Source organism: Pristiophorus japonicus, chromosome 7 (assembly GCF_044704955.1).
Source record: "Pristiophorus japonicus isolate sPriJap1 chromosome 7, sPriJap1.hap1, whole genome shotgun sequence".
In the NCBI taxonomy this organism is placed as follows: Eukaryota; Metazoa; Chordata; class Chondrichthyes; family Pristiophoridae; genus Pristiophorus; species Pristiophorus japonicus.
Window position 1 is genome coordinate 78,964,973 of NC_091983.1, and position 19,997 is coordinate 78,984,969.

Consider the following 19,997-nt stretch of genomic DNA (forward strand, 5'->3'; position numbering starts at 1 on the left):
CCTCTGACCTTTCTGTATATAGCCTGATTCTCAGATGTGTTTGCAACCTGACATCTGTCATACCCGCTCTTTTTCTGTTTCATCATATTCTCTATCTGTTTCATCATTCAGGGAGCCCTGACTTTAGTTCCTCTGCCGGGGGCGCTAATGCAAGGCACAGACAACCCCAATTTCTCCGCCCAGGGCCTACTTTTATTTTCGGCTGCTTCTCTCGCCCTTTTAGTTAAAGTCTTTATTCACACGATTATTTATAGTTATATTAATGAGTTTATCTAGTTACATTAGTGCGAATACAACACTTAGACTCACCCACCAACACCTACCTGCAGTCCTGTGACGTCACTCCTTACTCTTTTGGAATTCAGAGGCCCCACGCTCTTTATCCTGTGCTGTCGCCTCGGCTGCCGATTCATTTCCAAAGATTCGAACCTGCGTGGGGAGACCCCAATGGATTTCTAGTCCATCGCCTTAACCACTCAGCCACAACTACCGCGGTGGTACCTCTAACTTATATCTCTAACTATTTCTAGTTCTGACGAAGGGTCATTGACCTGAAACGTTAACTCTGTTTCTCTCTCCACAGATGCTGGCTGACCTGCTGAGTATTTCCAACATTTTCTGCTTTGTATTTAAGATTTCCAACATCCGCAGTATTTATCCTCTGCAATCATCTTAGAAAGTTGTCTGACTCAAATTTATAGTCAGTCATGAATCATATCCCCACAATGTACAGCTGTGATTACTGGAAGTCACCCTGACTTTATTTTGAAACAATTTACATGACACTTCAATAAATGTGGCAGCTCCGTTTGTTGAATGGTTTCAATGTCTGATTTCAGTCCATGAGATCCGAGCGTTGCTGAAGTTGACAAACACAGTTGAACATAGAAAGTTCACGTGCAATCATTACTGTAAAGCACGTTGCAAGATCGTTGTTTTATTGGCTTCGAAGTTGCTGCATTTCGACCAAAACCAAAGAAAATAAAAAAACATCGCAGGAAGAGGCGGCGGGAACTTTGGTGCGGGAGCAGGAGGGCAGCGGGAGAGAGTTAGAGGACGGACCCGAGCTGCTGGAGAGAGGAGGTAGGAAATAAACAAATTCAGGTCGAGGCAGGGAGAGACTACAGGGGGGAGTGGGAGAGACTACAGGGGGAGAGGGGGAGGGAGAGACTACAGGGGGTAGGGGGGGGGGAGGGAGAGACTACAGGGGGTAGGGGGGGGGAGGGAGAGACTACAGGGGGTAGGGGGGGGGAGGGAGAGACTACAGGGGGTAGGGGGGGAGGGAGGGAGAGACTACAGGGGGTAGGGGAGGGAGAGACTACAGGGGGGAGTGGGAGAGACTACAGGGGGAGAGGGGGAGGGAGAGACTACAGGGGGAGAGGGGGAGGGAGAGACTACAGGGGGAGAGGGGGAGGGAGAGACTACAGGGGGAGAGGGGGAGGGGGAGGGAGAGACTACAGGGGGAGAGGGGGAGGGAGAGACTACAGGGGGAGAGGGGGAGGGAGAGACTACAGAGGGGGAGGGAGAGACTACAGGGGAGAGACTACAGGGGGAGAGGGGGAGGGAGAGACTACAGGGGGGAGTGGGAGAGGGGGAGGGAGAGACTACAGGGGGGAGTGGGAGAGGGGGAGGGAGAGACTACAGGGGGGAGTGGGAGAGGGGGAGGGAGAGACTACAGGGGGAGAGGGGGAGGGAGAGACGACAGGGGGGAGTGGGAGAGGGAGGGAGAGACGACAGGGGGAGAGGGGGGGGAGAGACTACAGGGGATAGGGGGGAGGGAGAGACTACAGGGGATAGGGGGGAGGGAGAGACTACAGGGGATAGGGGGGGAGGGAGAGACTACAGGGGGGAGTGGGAGGGAGAGACTACAGGGGGGAAGGGGGAAGGAGAGACTACAGGGGAGAGGGGGAGGGAGAGACTACAGGGGGGAGTGGGAGAGGGGGAGGGAGAGACTACAGGGGAGAGACTACAGGGAGTAGGGGGGGAGGGAGAGACGACAGGGGGAGAGGGGGAGGGAGAGACTACAGGGGGGAAGGGGGAGGGAGAGACTACAGAGGGGGAGACTACAGGGGAGAGGGGGAGGGAGAGACTACAGAGGGGGAGACTACAGGGGGGAAGGGGGAGGGAGAGAGACTATGGGGGAGTGAGAGACTACAGGGGGGGAGAGGGACAGGGGGAAGTGAAATGGAGACATGGGAAGTAAATGGGACGGGAAAGAGAGGGAGCGAAATGGGACGGAGGTAAGAGGTGAGAGAACTGGATAGGTGGAGTAAGGGGATAGACAAGGGACATGGGGAGTGAAATGGAATAGGGAATGAGGGAATTTGAAATGGGATGTTAATGAGGGAAAGAGGGATGGTGCACAACAGATAAATGGGGTTGTAAAGAGAAACAAGATAGTAGAGGGGAGAAGTGGGGGCATAATTCAGAGAGTGAAAATGGGGCACGATAGAGCCGGTATGGGCTGATTCTTGGGCATGAGCTGGGTTTATAGTGCCAATACTTCAGGAATGCTGCTGGATATTGGTACAGTTATTGTGTGAAATTGGTGAAGAAACCACATGAATAAACAGTTGTGTAATTATTAATAAAAGTATATTTGAACTATTAAGAACAATAGTGTAACAGTATGTGTTAGATTACTTTGATTTATAAACACAAATGCCAACGTCATATAATGTTGTTATTTATTGCATTAGTCATAGAATCGGAGAATAGTACAGCCCAGAAGGAGTCCATTCGGACCGTCAAGTCTGTGCCGGCTCTTTCGAAGAGCAACCCAGTTAGTCCCATGTCCCTGTAATTTTTTTATCCTTCAAGTATTAATCCAATTCCTTTTTAAAGATGACAATTGAATCTGTATCCACCACCCTATCAGGTAGTACATTCCAAATCCTAACCACCTGTTGCGTTAAGAAGTTTTTCTTCACATCGCCTCTGGTTCTTTTGCCAAAAATGTTCGGGGAGGAAGGGATTTAGCGGATGTGCTGCGTCACGCTGACACGTAGCAATGTCCCTCCCTTTCAATTAAAGGAGAGGGATGCTGTGAGGCCTCCTTGGCGCCCACTAGGCCACTCGGGAGGGCTTTGGCTGGGCCAGTGTCCCGGCACCCAAGAGGGGCTGCTGAGTTGCCTGTTGGTGGCCCGGTCGAACCAGCGGCCACCATTGTCGGGCCGACAGCAGAGTCAGCCGACAATTAAAACAGCCACTGGCAGCTTCCCACCGCGCAAAGCAATTTCCCCTGCGGGGCGGAAAAGGGGTTGGCGCGTGGCCGACAACGGGTCGGAGCACCGGGCGGGGCGGAAACACGGGGCGCAGCGCAATCCCGTTTCTGCTGCCCCCGGCCCGAGGGCAATTCCGGATGGGACATACCATCCACCTGCCCCCGGTCGGAAAGGCCTTCCTGCCCCATTACCGCCCCTTATCGCGCCTTAAAAAATCGACCCCTTAATGTCCATTGCGTTATAATTTGTGTAATTTATAAAAAGATGTGTACCATTATACGTAACATAATGTTAATTGATACATGATATGTTATCATAAAATACATTGCGTTATACTATGTTTGTGCAATTAATATTACATTGATTTCTATATGTGGCAGAAAAACAATTGTGTAATAAAGAGTGTAGTCAGCATATTATTAATATCCATTGCAATATATATGCTATAATACTCACATCCAGCATAAGATTTATGTATAAATAGATAGAAGTAAAACCATGTTCCTAAACAAACTAGTGATTATGTACAGAATGTTGGGGTATTTATTTGATATTTAAAAACAGTGAGTGGTCCCAGGATTCTAAAGGCGCAGTGCTGGGAGGCAGTGTTGTTACCATAATGATACATGACCAATTGATTGTAATGGGGCAGCTCCTAACATTACATGACCGCCTCAAAAAATAACTTCTGCAATGTCCAGTTATATGGTTCAACCTAAAATTCCTCTTCAGGTGTCTGAGGAACCAGCACAGCACACACCCCAAAGCATGTCAATTTGATTGATCATAACTGGTAAGAATTAAAATGGCAACGTTCATTGAGCTGTTGAAAGAAGTTGTAGACTTTTGAAGACATAAGAACATAACATAAGAACATAAGAAATAGGAGTAGGAGTTGGCCACACGGCCCCTCGAGTCTGCTCCGCCATTTAATACGATCATGGCTGATCCGATCATGGACTCGGGTCCACTCCCCCGCCCGCTCTCCATAACCCCTTATTCTCTTATCCTTTAAGAAACTGTCTATTTCTGTCTTAAATTTATTCAATATCCCAGCTTCCACAGCTCTCTGAGGCAGCGAATTCCACAGATCCACAACCATCTGAGAGAAGAAATTTCTCCTCATCTCAGTTTTAAATGGGCGGCCCCTTATTCTAAGATCATTCCCTCTAGTTCTAGTCTCCCCCATCAGTGGAAACATCCTCTCTGCATCCACCTTGTCAAGCCCCCTCATAATCTTATACGTTTTGATAAGATCACCTCTCATTCTTCTGAATTCCAATAAATAGAGGCCCAACCTACTCAACCTTTTCTCATAAGTCAATCCCCTCATCTCTGGAATCAACCTAGTGAACCTTCTCTGAACTGCCTCCAAAGCAAGTTTATCCTTTCGTAAATATGGAAACCAAAACTACACCCAGTATTCCAGACGTGGCCTCACCAATACCTTGTACAACTGTAGCAAGACTCCCCTGCTTTTATACTACAGCGATTCTGAGGGGTGAGGCCAGAAAGGGGTTTAAACGCAAGGTTGAAAACTTTAAATTGGAGAGGTTGGAGGACTGGGACCCATTGTAGGTCAGCAAGAATGGGAGTGATCGGTGAATGGGACCTGCTACGGGATTGGAGACATCCAACAGAGTTTTGCATGAGCTGAAGTTTTTGGAGGATGGGAGGCAGTAGTCGAGTCGGGGGTGACTACAGCATGGATGAGGGTTTTAGTGGCAGCTGGACTGAATGTAGGGTCGGAGGTGAGTAGACTTTATGATGGCGAGTATATGGGGTCGGAAGCTCAGCTTGGGCTCGAGTACAGTAATTGATTTCCAGAATTGCTAACAGTATGGTTTGGCCAGAGGCATTGGCTGGGGAGGGGAAATGGCATCAGTGGTGCAGATATGGACTTTTGTGGCAAGGGCTGAAGATGATGACTTAAGTCTTCCCAGTGTTTAACTGGAGGAAATTGTGGCTAGTTCATGACTGGATTATCAGACAATGAATATGACATAACAGAGTCAGTGGAGGGGTTGGGAGAGGCAGAGCTTGAAGGGTACACTATCTGAGGAGAGGGTACCATTTAAAATGTCAGTTCTCTTCCCGCCCCACCCCACCCCCATATGGACTCTTAAGCTCTGAACTTCTTTCTTCACCTATATCTTTCTTGGTACAGCATTTGCATCTTAAGAACAGGTTGTCTTTACTTGATTGTGTTGAAAGACAAAGTTCAAAAGATCATACATCTTTATGATGGTGCATCAAGATTTAAGACTAGATTGTTACTTAAGTTTACAAATAATTAATAGAACTGGAAGAAATTACTTGATTTCCAACCAACCCAAACTCCAGACATTCAAGTTTTTTTACACTGAAACTTTCCTTAAAGGGCTTACACTTTGTTTACATTTAATCAGATTTTGTTAATGTGAATTCTACTCACCAGCAAAACTCCACACAACTGCCACCTTGATGAATTTGTTAGGACACATAATCTATTGGATTGTATAATACACTCTAGATTTGCTGTTAGAAGTTTCTTGGGGAGGGAAGGGGACTCTTTCCAGTTGAACTACTGCATTTAATTTGTCACTGTCTGAGTCGTCGTCATCTAAAGGTTACTTCAGTAAATGTTGGCTAGTATTCTGCCATATGTTGAAGGTTGATGAAACAGCTTTCTGCACTGTATTGAAAAAGTAAGCAAGAAGCATAGTAACATCTGAGTACAAATTAGAGAACATTCATCCAGGATTGTTGCTCAGTTGGGTGTTCCAAGTCTGAAGGGGATTTGGGGATACTTGCTCATCCGGTGGGTAGCTTTTGGTTTTCTTTCCCATTTTACTTTACTACAGATTTCTGAGGGTCACAGATAGATAGATAGATTTTTAACCGATAGATTTTTAACCAATAAGGGAATTAAGGGTTACGGGGAGCGGGCGGGTAAGTGGAGCTGAGTCCACAGCCAGATCAGCCATGATCTTGTTGAATGGCAGAGCAGGCTCGAGGGGCTAGATGGCCTACTCCTGTTCCTAATTCTTATGTTCTTATGTTCTTATTTCTTTCTGCTGTGTGCAGTTGGGGAGAGGGTTCTGGGGAAGATGGGTGGGGTGGGGGAGGTGGGGTGGGAGGGGGGGGGGGAGGGTGGGGAGGGGAGAAGAGAAGGGTGTTTAAAAACAAATACTGTAGTGGAAAGCTAAAAACTTGCTCAGGTGGATGGTGGGCGGAGGAGCGGGGGTTGCAGGGGATGGGTTGCGGACTTGCTCACTAGAGTGTTCCTGTAATGCCATAGTTGCTGCTCTTTCTAAAGGAAAAGCACGTGGGATTGATTCAGGACACTGTTTGAGCTGTCATGAAATGTTAGGTTGGGCACTATTGTTTTCAGTCTGTTATGTTGGCAGTGCCATCTACTGTTGGAATCCTGAGACCGCTCACCGTTTTTAATATATAATAGATTAACAGTTGGTAACAGCCAGAGGTTGGTAGGCAAGGCGTATAATGTAATAGTCAAGAAAGGAAGTGGTAAATGCGAGATGCAGATGGATAAAATCTTAGTCAAGTGTAAATCAAAAAACATTTCATTGTTTATCCCTATTATAAGTGTGGTGAGCGTGTTTTGGGTGGTCTGGAATGCTGATTTTGTAAAGATAAAGAAATCGGTGTGAAAATTGCTTGGCGAAAATTCATGCTGCAGCAGATTATAGTGTTAACATTTCTCCAGCAGTTGTCATGGTATTGTATGCAGCACAGGAAATGGTTGTCTCAGTTTGAGTTTAACTGAATGAAGGGCAGTCTAAGCCAACCCAAACCTCTGAACCGTAGCTCAGGCTAGCTTGTTCATTTCTGTCTTACAGGCAACTAAAAAAACATTTTTAATCTCATGAGCGAGGATGGCTGCAGTTTATTCACAATTGATATAAGTCTTTCCAATGAGTGAAATAAAACTTTCCATGGCTACTGACAGAGCATTATGTTTGTACCATTGGTTTTTAAGGAATTTTTAATTCAAGCATTGAGGGCACTTTAATAGTTTAAAATAATTTTCAAAATTCTGTGCTACTGAATCGCATGCTATCTGTACAAGATCATGGTACCCTTAACTCTTTTTAAAAGTGTTTTTTAATTACATACCTTCCTGGTTATTTATTTAAGGCATCTCTTTGTACAGCCGGCTCCAGCTTCCTTTCCACAGAGAAAGGTTGCATCAAAAGGTGCTGAGATGAGGCTAAATTTGCTCAATTATCAAAAGAGATGAGAAGAACACAATTTTTTTAAATTAAGTGGGTTGGAATTTATATTCTGAAGAGGGAATTTCACCACAGTTATAGAGAATATGGATTAATCATTATCTTATTGTTTTTAATCTTTTCACTGATACATTTTGTTCAAACAGCATGTGCTAATGTTACTGGTGAAACTTTCTGGGAGGCATTACTGAGCCAAAGTACAAGGAGCTAAATGATTGAAATGACAAGATCAGTGAAACACTCTGGGCTAGATTTTTGAGGGGTTTTGTGGCCATTTTAGCACTTGGGCGAAGTGCTAAAATGAGTTTATTGGCACTAAACAAGGCAAAAAAAATTTAGCGCCGGGACGGAACCTTCAACAGTGATTTTGCAGCGGTGCTAAAACTTAGCGCCCGCCCAATGTTTTGAATGTTTGGATGACGTCAGTCATCGTGCAACGCTGCGCGAGCGCCCTGGGCGGAACTTTCGAGCATATCACCCGATTTAGTGTCCGCCTGGGAACCTGCCAGCAAAAAACAGTCGCACCAGGTCGGTCTCAGAGCGCTAACAGCGCCATCTTGAAAACGGAGGACAGATAAGCTTAATGCTGTTTTGTAAGGATAGAAAATTGCTGAAGTTAATAAAAATGTAGAAGTTTGCTACAGTGCTGATCTTTTTTTCTGCAACTCAAAACCTGAGAATATCCTTGGCATTTGGAAGGAATAGGTAATGTTACCGTTTACCTTGCCATAGTTGTGTTTATTTTTTTATTTATTTTTTTATTCGTAGCCAATCTTTCCAATTCTTTGTCAAATCACAAACGCCAGAGGTCACCTTGCACACATCAAGGATCACTCTGCGCCAATGCTCTTAGCCAAAAGGCCGAGAGCCACTGCACCGTTCCTGGAAGTACTGCAATACCAGGTTCGTGCAATGCAAGTGGATGGGTCAATCCACCCCACCCACCTCCTATTTCCAAAAAGCATAGGAGAACCACCTTTCTGATCCAGGGAGAACCACTTTGGGGTCATGGTTACTCCCCTGTCAGGTCAGTTACGCATGATCTTAGCCAAAAGGCCGAGAAGCGATAGCTGGATCACTCTGTCACACAGATGTTGCTCACATCATTGGCATTACTGGACTATTTTCTTCTCTTCAAAGCCAATAATGGCTCACCACTGTCCTGGCTGAGATCAGCAAACTTCATGCAGGCAAGTGGGTTAAGCCTGAGACCTTTATGATCTGCAAACCCATTTGTAATGTTCCATTTTCTTCATCTAGTGAAAGTGAGTGTAGGGGTAGGGAAAGGCACAGCCAGGTGCAGCCTGTTCTCACTCAGCATCCATACGTATGCAATTTCTAGAATGTTCACTGAACCATCTGTCATTGTCTTGGGACGTAAGCCAATTATATGTTGGCCATTGGTATCTTGACTAATTCAATATTAAAAAGGATTCGGAGAAGAAGGCTGCGTTTATCATAATGTAGTTTATAGTTTACAGTTGTCAGTTTATGGTTTGTTAAGGACATTTTAAAAGATGGGGGCTGTACTATGTCAGCCATTATTCCTGGCTGCTATATTTATACAGCGTCAAGCTGCAAGAAGGCTTATTGATGATCACTTTGAACGTAATCAAAGAGGTCACAGATGTATAGGGAGGAGGCCTTACCCCGACGAGGGAACAGCACTCATACCTGCAGCTCTCTGAGGCACAGTTTGTTTGAAGGCTGCGCTTCCGAAAAGAAGTGCTGACAGAGACATGCCAGCTCATAAATGCAGACCTGTAGCCTACGAGGTGAAGGTCACTGCGGTACTTGCCTTCTATGCCTCTGGCTCCTTTCAGGCATCAGCGGGGGACAGATGCTCCATCTTGCAGCATGCTACACATTGCAGCATTTGCCAGGTGACTACTGCACTGTACACACGCAGGATGGACTTCATAAACTTCCCAATAACCAAGGAGGCCCAGAATAAGAGAAATGTAGGTTTTGGACGATTTGCTGGCTTCCCCAAGGTTTAGGGTGCCCTTGACTGTACGAACATTGCCCTCTGAGCACCTTTACACAATCAACAGGTTTACCAAAACCGAAAGGGATTCCACTCCATAAACGTTCAGATCGTCTGTGAACATACTCTGCATCATGGCAGTCAATGCCTAATATCCAGGGAGCATCCATGATGCTTTCATCTTGCGTGAGAGCACTGTCTCCGGTCTGTTGTAGCATTAACCACAATGCAAGGGCTGGATGTTGGGGGACAAAGGTTACAGCCTCGCCCCCTGGCTCATGACCCATCGATGGAATCCTCAGACAGAAGCTGAGCATCGCTATAATGAGAGTCATGCGGTCACACACAACATCGTCAAATGACAATTGGAGTGCTGAAGCAGCGCTTCTGATGCCTGGATCACTCTGGAGGCTGCCTGCAATACTCCCTTCAACAGGTCTCTGAGTTCATTATGGTGTGCTGGATGCTACACAACATAGCCATCGTGAGGGGACAGGAATTGCCAATGGGGTTTGCAGGATCACCGGAGGAGGTAGAGGAGCCTGGCGAGGAACCCATGCCACCACCACCCCCACCACAAACACAGGGGAGGCATTGTGGAGATTTTGCCACTGCAAAAGCCTTGCGTCGGCAGCTCATAATTTGCTTGAAGAGTGAACGGCACGTTGCCTGTCCACTCTATCCCACCATATTGACTCTTCCCCCTTTTATTCTGCAAATGAGACACTACACAGGAATGGTTTAGGTAAACAACAGATTTTCTTAAAAATGCAAACTTTTCAAATTTTGTAAACATTGAAACAAACTTTAATAAACATTGAGAACTTTTATAACTTAACATTTACATAATTTGAAGACTTTTAAAACTTTAATAAAATAAAACAACAAGAACAACACAACAACTCCTGCCCCAACATCTTTTAGCACCGGGTGTTACCCCCCTTACCCTTACCCTTTGCCCCCTCCCTCACCTGCTCCCCCTACCCAAAGCGGCAGCAGTTTATGCAGCAAGGCAGCCAGAGTCCTGGTGGGGGGAGACCTTGGAGACGCCATGTGGGGATCAACTGGAGAAGTTTGGGGTATGGAAGGCTGGCGAGCCTCTTGCTCGGCATCGCCAGTCACAGGTGATGTGGGTCTGGGTGTGACACTGGGGACTGCAGTGTCACTGGTGGAGTCCATCAGTCGTATGTTGGCATTGACAGCCTCGCAGGTTTCGCATGAACAATCTGCGACCTGCAACGCTCATGGGAATCCTACCCAGGACCTTGAGGAGCTGTCTGGTGTGCTGGACGCCCTCCCTGGACAGTAACACCATGTCCAGTTGGACGTCTGCCTGCCTGTCAGCAGACCGACTTTGCTGACTCGCCCTCCGGAGAGACGGCATATGGGATTCAGCCCCAGAACTGCGTTGTTGCACGTCACTAGTAGTTCCAGGAGCCTTGGATGTGTCAAAGCCCGAGAATGTTTGACCATCCTCGGGCGACATGTTTCCTGGTGCCAAAAGAGGTGTGGAGTGCCTCTGCCCTCCCACTCCTCCAGCAGTCGGCTCATCACAGGTGTCTTCCTCTTCCTCCTCCTCATTTTCCCCCACCCACATGATGGCCTGATATGGAAGGTTCATCAGAGGCATGCGGCGCTGTGATCCTTCATCTGTAAGTAGAAAGCAACAAACCAGTGGTTAGCTGCAGGGGAGGGGACAGGGTGACATGAGCAAGGGCACATAACACAGGTTCATTTGAAGGACTGCCGCTACTCCATTATATGTAGTCCACAGACACTGCATCACATTGCCCCAACTCTACTCCACAGACACTGCATCACATTGCCCCAACCCTACTCCACAGATACTGCATCACATTGCCCCAACTCTACTCCACAGATACTGCATCACATTGCCCCAACCCTACTCCACAGACACTGCATCACATTGCCCCAACCCTACTCCACAGATACTGCATCACATTGCCCCAACTCTACTCCACAGATACTGCATCACATTGCCCCAACCCTACTCCACAGACACTGCATCACATTGCCCCAACCCTACTCCACAGATACTGCATCACATTGCCCCAACTCTACTCCACAGATACTGCATCACATTGCCCCAACTCTACTCCACAGATACTGCATCACATTGCCCCAACTCTACTCCACAGATACTGCATCACATTGCCCCAACTCTACTCCACAGACACTGCATCACATTGCCCCAACTGTACTCCACAGATACTGCATCACATTGCCCCAACCCTACTCCACAGATACTACATCACATTGCCCCAACTCTACTCCACAGATACTGCATCACATTGCCACAACCCTACTCCACAGACACTGCATCACATTGCCCCAACTCTACTCCACAGATACTGCATCACATTGCCACAACCCAGCCCATGGAGTGTGCAGTTCTTACCATAACTTTCCAATCGGGGGTCAGCACCCTCACGGGTAATTGCCCAACCATCGGCGCCAGTGAGGCCTGCCACTCACTCCTCCGCGTCCGTGAGTGACAGGGTGCGGGCCAGACCACCGCTTGTCCGCAGCTGTTTGCGCCGGTTATGTGACTTCTTTGCCTGTAAAGGTGAAAATGGGAATGGTTACAGAGGGTCCATCTGCTCTTGTGGCACACACAGATAACCACCGACGCACCATACTCTGTTTAATTGCCTTGGAAGTTGCACATCGTTCATCAGGAGGACATTGAAGTGCGGAAACATCTTATGAGATCTCAGAAAGCAATATTAATAATGTGTAAAGATCATTCATGGCAAATAGAGTGCCAAACTAAGCCTATCTATGTGTCATGCCTATTAGGAGACAACCCACAGAGAGCTTAGACCCAGCAACAGCATCAGAACAAATAGTGTGTCAGATTTATAATTTCAGTAATGAAGGAGTGCATGAATGAAAATGATACTCTGACTAACCTCATGAGATCGTTAAATTTTTTTCGACACTAGTTCGCCATTCTCGCAACAGTGTCAGAGACAAAGACCTCCTCTGCGATCTACCCCCATATTTTTTGGAAGATTTCTGGGAGGGGTCTACTTCCACCCCTCCTATGTAGATATCCCCATCTGCTCTCCACAGCAATAAGTAGTCCCTCGTTTGCCTCCATTGTAAACCTCCTTGTCCATTGTCTATCTTTCATGTTTGTGTGCCCCTCCATGCTCAAAATCAAAAGTCAAATGACTGATTCAGCCTCGGGTATAGTGCGCATGCGTGCAGGCGCTCCCGACCTGCATTAGCGTTTGTGATCGGACAGTTGACCAGAAGCTCAGGAAGAAGAAAAAAAATTTTGCGCATGCGCAGAAGGGCCAATTTTTTTCGACAGCGGAACTTTTGGTTCCACCGCACAAAATTTTAAGTTAGCGTTAACGCTCATTACCATTTGGCAAAAGTTGCGTGCTCCAGCGCGAACGCTAATCCGCCGCTAAAAAGAAATTTTGCCAAGTGCCCAAAAACGGACAAAATCGCAAAACACTGAAAATTCAGCCCTTTAGGTCAACGACTGTTTATGGTTGTTAATTTAGCTCACTCATACAGTTGGGCTAAATAATTCCTCAAAGCCATTTCCTGCCAGTAATGTTATCAATACCCATTTTTTCACCCAAGAATGATAATCCAGCTTTCTTAAGATTTTTAAACTTTTCCTCAAACTTAGATTGTTGACACGTGTGGGTGGAATTTCCTGTTGGGGTGGAATCTGGAAGTCACACCTGCAATTATGTTAATTGTGCACCCATTTTTGACACTGTCTATTTATACCCAAATTTCCTGCCAATCTCATTAACATACACTGGAATGTAAAAATGGGCATAAACAAAGTGCTAAACTGACACCTTATATTCCTTCTTTAAGTATGAAAATTAAAGTTTCAAGCTCTGACTATCATTCATGCACCTAAGACACAGCGGACTAGAGTTTTTTTCAGCGCAATTCACCCACCTTTGACGAGGCTCTTAAAATTAAGCTTTTTTATAGGAACTAAAATTAAGCTTTTTTATAGGAACAAGGACACTAATAGGCACTTTTTATTTTAAAAATTCTACAAAGGAATTGGCTACTTACACCAATGAAACTAGTAAATGGTTCTGTATAATTTTTAATGTCATTTTCAGTTCTTTAAAATCTAGTTACAGGTGGTGGACGAGACATTCTGACTAAAAATGCTTATTTTTTGTGATTAATCCATTTTCAGCTGTATTAATCAAACTGCACTTGGTTACAACTCTTTAAATATATCAAGGAATATTTTTTTATGCAAACATTTACTTTGTAATAAAATGTCATTCTTAAAACACTTGTGCTGATCATAGAAGATTTTAAGTTCCATGATATGCAAATGAGTTTGAGTGGAAACTTGAGTAAAGAAACTTCTGAAAACGAGCGCACTTTTGAGTGCAATTTTTGCCCGGCTCGCCGATTGCGCTCAAAGTAGAAATTCAACTCGAGCATGTTTAAGAATTGCCATTGTAGAAGCTTTTCAATGTATATTGTGCTGGATGTTACACTGAATGGCGAATGATCAGCGCTAGCCGTTTGTTGGACTTGCACTTGCCCCGACACTTTCTATGGGATTATGCACTGGAAGTTCCTATCAGCCAAACATCCAAAAACCATAGTGGCCTCGACAGGCAATCTGGGACCTATGTGAAGCAACTGTGTATCTCGTTGTTAAAGTGGGACTTAGACTGAAATGGATAGGACTTAACTTTCTATGGTGAATTTAGCCTATCTATGGGGAACCAGATGGCAAAATGTCATTTTTGGGAGGATTTTAGAGGAGCAGAGCATGTAAGATAGCAACTTCCAGAATTCCACGTTTAACTGCGCATGTGCGGTCATTAGCGGTTACTGTCTGATTTTCATGTAAATAATAGTGAGTGCTGTCAGCAATTACAAATCCACTTAAACTTGTCGACGGTGTTTATTTTGAAAGAGTGAGAAGCATAAAAAATAGATCAGTGTTTTAAACCAAATTGAGTGAGTTGCACTCCAAATAAGTGAGATTTGACAGGATTATGTTTGGGGGAAGAAGGAATGTACATGTACATAGTTTGTTACTACTAATGTTTTTTTTTAATTCGTTGATTGCTTTCTCAGCTGTAACTAGTAACCTTATTATTTTGCTAGCTGCCTTATTATTTTTCTGTTCGTTTTCTGCTGAATTGTGTATAGGGATAACCGCATTTTTGTTGTGTGACCCAGGTATATTGTGATGCTTGACTGTGCAGGGCTGCCCTTTGGACTGTTCACCGCATTAGATATTTGTTATGATTTAGATTAAGATACTCACATAATGTTGTGCTTTGCTCCCCATTAAGCGGTGGAGGGGCTTGGCCTACCTCTGCTGAGTGTGCACCATATTGAACAACTATGTTGTGGTTGTTTATTTCCCAATTGTTCTCTTACTTTCATGTGTTATTCATCCCACTTTATTTCTGAGAATAAAATCAAGTAATGCTTCTTTACTTTTTGGACTACATAAGAATATAAGAAATAGGAGCAGGAGTAGGCCACACAGCTCCTCGAACATGCCCCATCATTTAATACGATCATGGCTGATCCGATCATGGACTCGGGTCCACTTCCCTGCCCGCTCCCCATAACCCCTTAATCCCTTATCGGTTAAGAAACTTTTCGATCTCTGTCTTAAATTTATTCAATGTCCCAGTTTTCATAGCTCTCTGAGGCAGCGAATTCCACAGATTTACAACCCTCTGAGAGAAGAAATTCCTCCTTATCTCAGTTTTAAATGGGCTGCCCTTTATTCTAAGATTATGGCCCCTAGTTCTAGTCTACCCTATCAGTGGAAACATCATCTCTGCATCCACCCTGTCAAGCCCCCTCATAATCTTATACATTTTGATAAAATCACCTCTCATTCTTCTGAATTCCAGTGAGTAGAGGCCCAATATACTCAACCTTTCCTCATAAGTCAACCCTCTCATCTCCGGAATCAACCTTGTGAGCCTTCTCTGAACTGCCTCCAAAGCAAGTACATCCTTTCGTAAATATGGAAACCAAAACTGCATGTAGTATTCCAGGTGTGGTCTCACCAATACCCTGTACAGCTGTAGCAAGACTTCCCTGTTTTTATACCTTTGCAATAAAGGCCAAGATTCCATTGGCCTTCCTGATCACTTGCTGTACCTGTATACTATCCTTTTGTGTTTCATGCACAAGTACCCCCACGACTAGAGATATGCTGATCGAGGATGCATTGTCCATCTCAATTTCTCCACTTCCGTTACTAATCTGTCCCTCTCTGAACTTGCAATTCTCCATTGTTAGTTCTGACCTTTAAATTATCATCAAACCAGCTTAAAAAAAAATGGGCGCTGTTGTTGTTGACGAACCGCAACCTTCTTGACATTGAACATCCAACTGCCTGATGCATCCTTGTATCTCCACCTGGACCATGACCCCATTACTAATATTAAGCCATAATTTCCCAGATAATGCCTGAACTTGTCTCTTTGGATCTTCCTCCCTCTACCTCCAACCTCATTGTATGGTATTGGGGAACAGACTGTTTCTACTTCCTCCTCAAGGCACACAAATGGACTGCCCGAGAAGACCAATTGTTTTAACTTGTTCCTTTCCCACTGAACTAATTTCCTCTTGCCCTGCTGCTTTTCTTTCCTCTCCTGTCCAGTCTCTGCACACCTGTATCCATGACTCCTCTGTTCTGTCTTCATGAAGGAAGACACAAATAATGTTCCGGAAATACTAGGGGACCGAGGGTCTAGCGAGAAGGAGGAACTGAAGGAAATTCTTATTAGTCAGGAAATTGTGTTAGGGAAATTGATGGGATTGAAGGCCGATAAATCCCCAGGGCCTGATAGTCTGCATCCCAGAGTACTTAAGGAAGTGGCCCTAGAAATAGTGGATGCATTGGTGATCATTTTCCAACAGTCTATCAACTCTGGATCAGTTCCTATGGACTGAAGGGTAGCTATTGTAACACCACTTTTTAAAAAAGGAGGGGAATTATAGACCGGTTAGCCTGACATCAGTAGTGGGGAAAATGTTGGAATCAATTATTAAAGATGAAATAGCAGCGCATTTGGAAAGCAGTGACAGGATCTGTCCAAGTCAGCATGGATTTATGAAAGAGAAATCATGCTTGACAAATCTTCTAGAATTTTTTGAGGGTGTAACTAGTAGAGTGGACAAGGGAGAACCAGTGGATGTGATGTATTTGGACTTTCAAAAGGCTTTTGACAAGGTCCCACACACGAGATTGGTGTGCAAAATTAAAGCACATGGTATTGGGGGTTATGTATTGACATGGATAGAGAACTGGTTGGCAGACAGGAAGCAGAGAGTCGGGATAAAGGGGTCCTTTTCAGAATGGCAGGCAGTGACTAGTGGGGTGTCACAGGGCTCAGTGCTGGGACCCCAGCTATTTACAATATATATCAATGATTTAGATGAAGGAATTGAGAGTAATATCTCCAAGTTTGCAGATGACACTAAGCTGGGTGGCAATGTGAGCTGTGAGGAGGATGCTAAGAGGCTGCAGGGTGACTTGGACAGGTTAGGTGAGTGGACAAATGCATGGCAGATGCAGTATAATGTGGATAAATGTGATGTTATCCACTTTGGTGGCAAAAACATGAAGGCAGAATATTATCTGAATGGCGGCAGATTAGGAAAAGGGGAGTTGCAACCTGGGTGTCATGGTTTGGCAGGTAGTGAAGAAGGCAAATGGTATGTTGGCATTCATAGCTAGGGGATTTGAATATAGGTGCAGGGGAGGTCTTACTGCAGTTGTACAGGGCCTTGGTGAGGCCTCACCTGGAATATTGTGTTCAGTTTTGGTCTCCTAATCTGAGGAAGGACGTTCTTGCTATTGAGGGACTGCAGCGAAGGTTCACCAGACTGATTCCTGGGATGGCAGGACTGGTATGAGGAGAGACTGGATCGACTGGGCCTGTATTCACTGGAGTTTAGATGAATGAGAGGGGATCTCAGAAACATATAAAATTCTGACGGGACTGGACAGGTTAGATGCAGGAAGAATGTTCCCAATGTTGGGGGAGTCCAGAACCAGGGGTGACAGTCTAAGGATAAGGGGTAAACCATTTAGGACCGAGATGAGTTGAAATTTCTTCACTCAGAGAGTTGTTAACCTGTGGAATTCTCTTCTGCAGAGAGTTATTGATGCCAGTTCATTAGATATATTCAAGAGGAAGTTGGATATGGCCCTTACGGCTAAAGGGATCAAGGGGTATGGAGAGAAAGCAGGAAAGGGGTACTGAGGTGAATGATCAGCCATGATCTTATTGAATGGTGGTGCAGACTCGAAGGGCCGAATGGCCTACTCTTGTACCTATTTTCTATGTTTCTATGATGCCCTGTACCACTAAGAATTTCAGATTCTGCAGCCCTCAATTGTCTTTTTCGACATCGTGACCCTCTATTCCTTCATCTCTCATTAGAAAAGCCTGCAGGCATTTCCTTGAATAATGGCCTAACCAATCCCTATCCACCACCACATGCTTTTGCCTGGCTGAGCTTGTTCTTATCTTGAACCACTCCACTCACTTCCCTAGTGTCACTAAGGGAACCCACATGGGTTCCAGCTATTGGCTGCCTTTTTGTAGGATATGTTGAACATTCCTTGTTCTAGTCTTACTCTGGTGCCTTCCCAGACCTCTTCCACTATATTGACTGCTGTGTGGGTGCTGCTTCTTGCTCTTGCTCTGATCTTGAGAATTATATTTGTTATGTTTCTAGTTTCTACTAATCCCTAGCCTTCATCTCTGATAGTTCATCTCTGACTCCTTCCTTCCCTTTCCAGACTTCTCTCTAGTGAATAGCTTCCTGCAGACTTCCTGGACTTTGTTTCTTCCCATCTCATTTTTCTAGTTACTTTGCCTCTGTCAAATCTGCTCTGATGACTCTCCTTTCCACACCAGAGCTTTTGAAATGTCCTACTTTTTACTCATCCAAGGATCCCCCTCTGCTCTTGTCAACAGGGCAGTTGTCGGCTATGTGCCATTTTCTTGAACCCCTTGAACTGTGACTTAGTTCCTCCTGATTTTCACTTTCCACTTCCCCAGCCTCTAGATTCACAGATTCAATCTACCATTTTCACCATATATATATATATGTGTATGTATGTATTCCCACCATTAAATATGTCTTCCCATCCAATCTCCTCTTCACTTTGTTGAGGTCTTGTTCCCTCTGTGACACTCTGGTTCATTCTTTCACCACGTCTATTTTATCTGCCTTTTCTGGCACCTTCAAACACAGATTTTCTCATCCTCCTCCTCAATTTTAAATTTTTTCCCATTACTCTATTTATCATCTACACAAGGACAGTGGTGGTGTTTAAGTTCTGGTGAAGGCTGTTCCTTTAGTATAGCCTTCCCTTGTTCCTGAACTAGATCCAATTCCCCACCAAAGTTGGACCTTCCCTCCTGCATCAGCCCTGCAGCCACATATTGACCTTCATATCCTTCCTTTTCTTAACCTGTCCAGCATGTGGTGCAGGTAGTATTCGAGAGATTGCCAGCCTTGAGGTCCTGTACTTCAATCCAGTGTCTAACTCATTAAATCCCTCCTTAAGACCTTAAATGTACTTCTGTCTATTCCATTGGTGCCAATATGGACCAAGACTTGTAGCTGCCCTCCTTCCCTTCCAGGAGGTTGTTCAGCTGTTTCATTTTGTTCTTCACCCTGGCACCAGGGAGGCAACATGCCGTTCAGGATTTCTGGGCATCACTGCAAAAAACAGCTCACTGTGGAATCTCCCACCTCTACCATTGTCCGATTCTTATAGTCTACATGGCTCTCAGCCTCCCCCAAGGTAGTCCCTTGCTCCACCCAGAGACAATGGGGCCAAGTTTCGGCCTGAGTTGCTCCTGTTTTTTTGGAGCAACTGGTTTAGAATGGAGTATCTTAGAAATTGCAATTCTCGGCATTTAGTTTGCTCCAGTTCGAGTCAGTTAGAACAGTTTCAGTTTGGAACAGATTTTTTTTCAAAAGGGGGCGTGTCCGGCCATTTATGCCCGTTTTGAAAGTTTAGGCAGTGAAAACTTACTCCAAACTAACTTAGAATGGAGTACGTGTAGATTTTTGTGCGCTCAGAAAAACCTTGCCTACACTTAGAAAATCAGGCATAGGGAATGGAGAGGGGGAGGGGGGGAGGGAGGAGAGGGAGGGGGGGAAAGAGAGAGAGGAGAGGGAGGCTGAACGGGCTGGGCCCAAGACTTTGGGCGGAGCCCGCCCCCAGCACCGGATTTAAAGGTAGGAGCTGGGTCGGGGGTTGGGTTCGGGGGCGGGGGAGGGGGGCAGTGGGAGTCGGGACGGGGGCGGGGAGTGGGAGCGGGAGTCGAGTTGGGTCGGGTCCGGTGTGGGGGGGGAGGGGTGGGGGGTCGGGTCGGGAGGAAGCAGGAGCTGGGCGAGGGAGGTGTAGCCTGATCCACGCAGCCCCAGTGAGACCATTCGGCCAGGGCTAGGGGCTGCGTGCTTCGGGCTCCTCCCACACAGTTTAGGGCGCCTGGAGCTACTGCACATGCGCGCCCA

The 19,997-nt window shown here is 45.7% G+C and overlaps 1 protein-coding gene and 1 pseudogene across 3 annotated transcripts in view; one reads left to right on the top strand and one right to left on the bottom strand.

Annotated features, from left to right (window-relative positions):
- The first annotated feature begins 863 nt into the window (after positions 1-863).
- ldah (lipid droplet associated hydrolase) overlaps positions 864-19,997 on the top strand; it is a 414,051-nt gene continuing 394,917 nt past the window's right edge. For 2 of the 3 annotated variants that reach the window (XM_070885075.1, XM_070885076.1), the window contains exon 1: positions 864-1,083. The gene's annotated coding sequence lies outside the window, so the exon portion shown is untranslated. The remainder of the gene's footprint in view (positions 1,084-19,997) is intronic. The other variant, XM_070885078.1, reaches the window with a different exon arrangement.
- On the bottom strand, positions 8,326-8,527 carry LOC139267576 (U2 spliceosomal RNA; annotated as a pseudogene).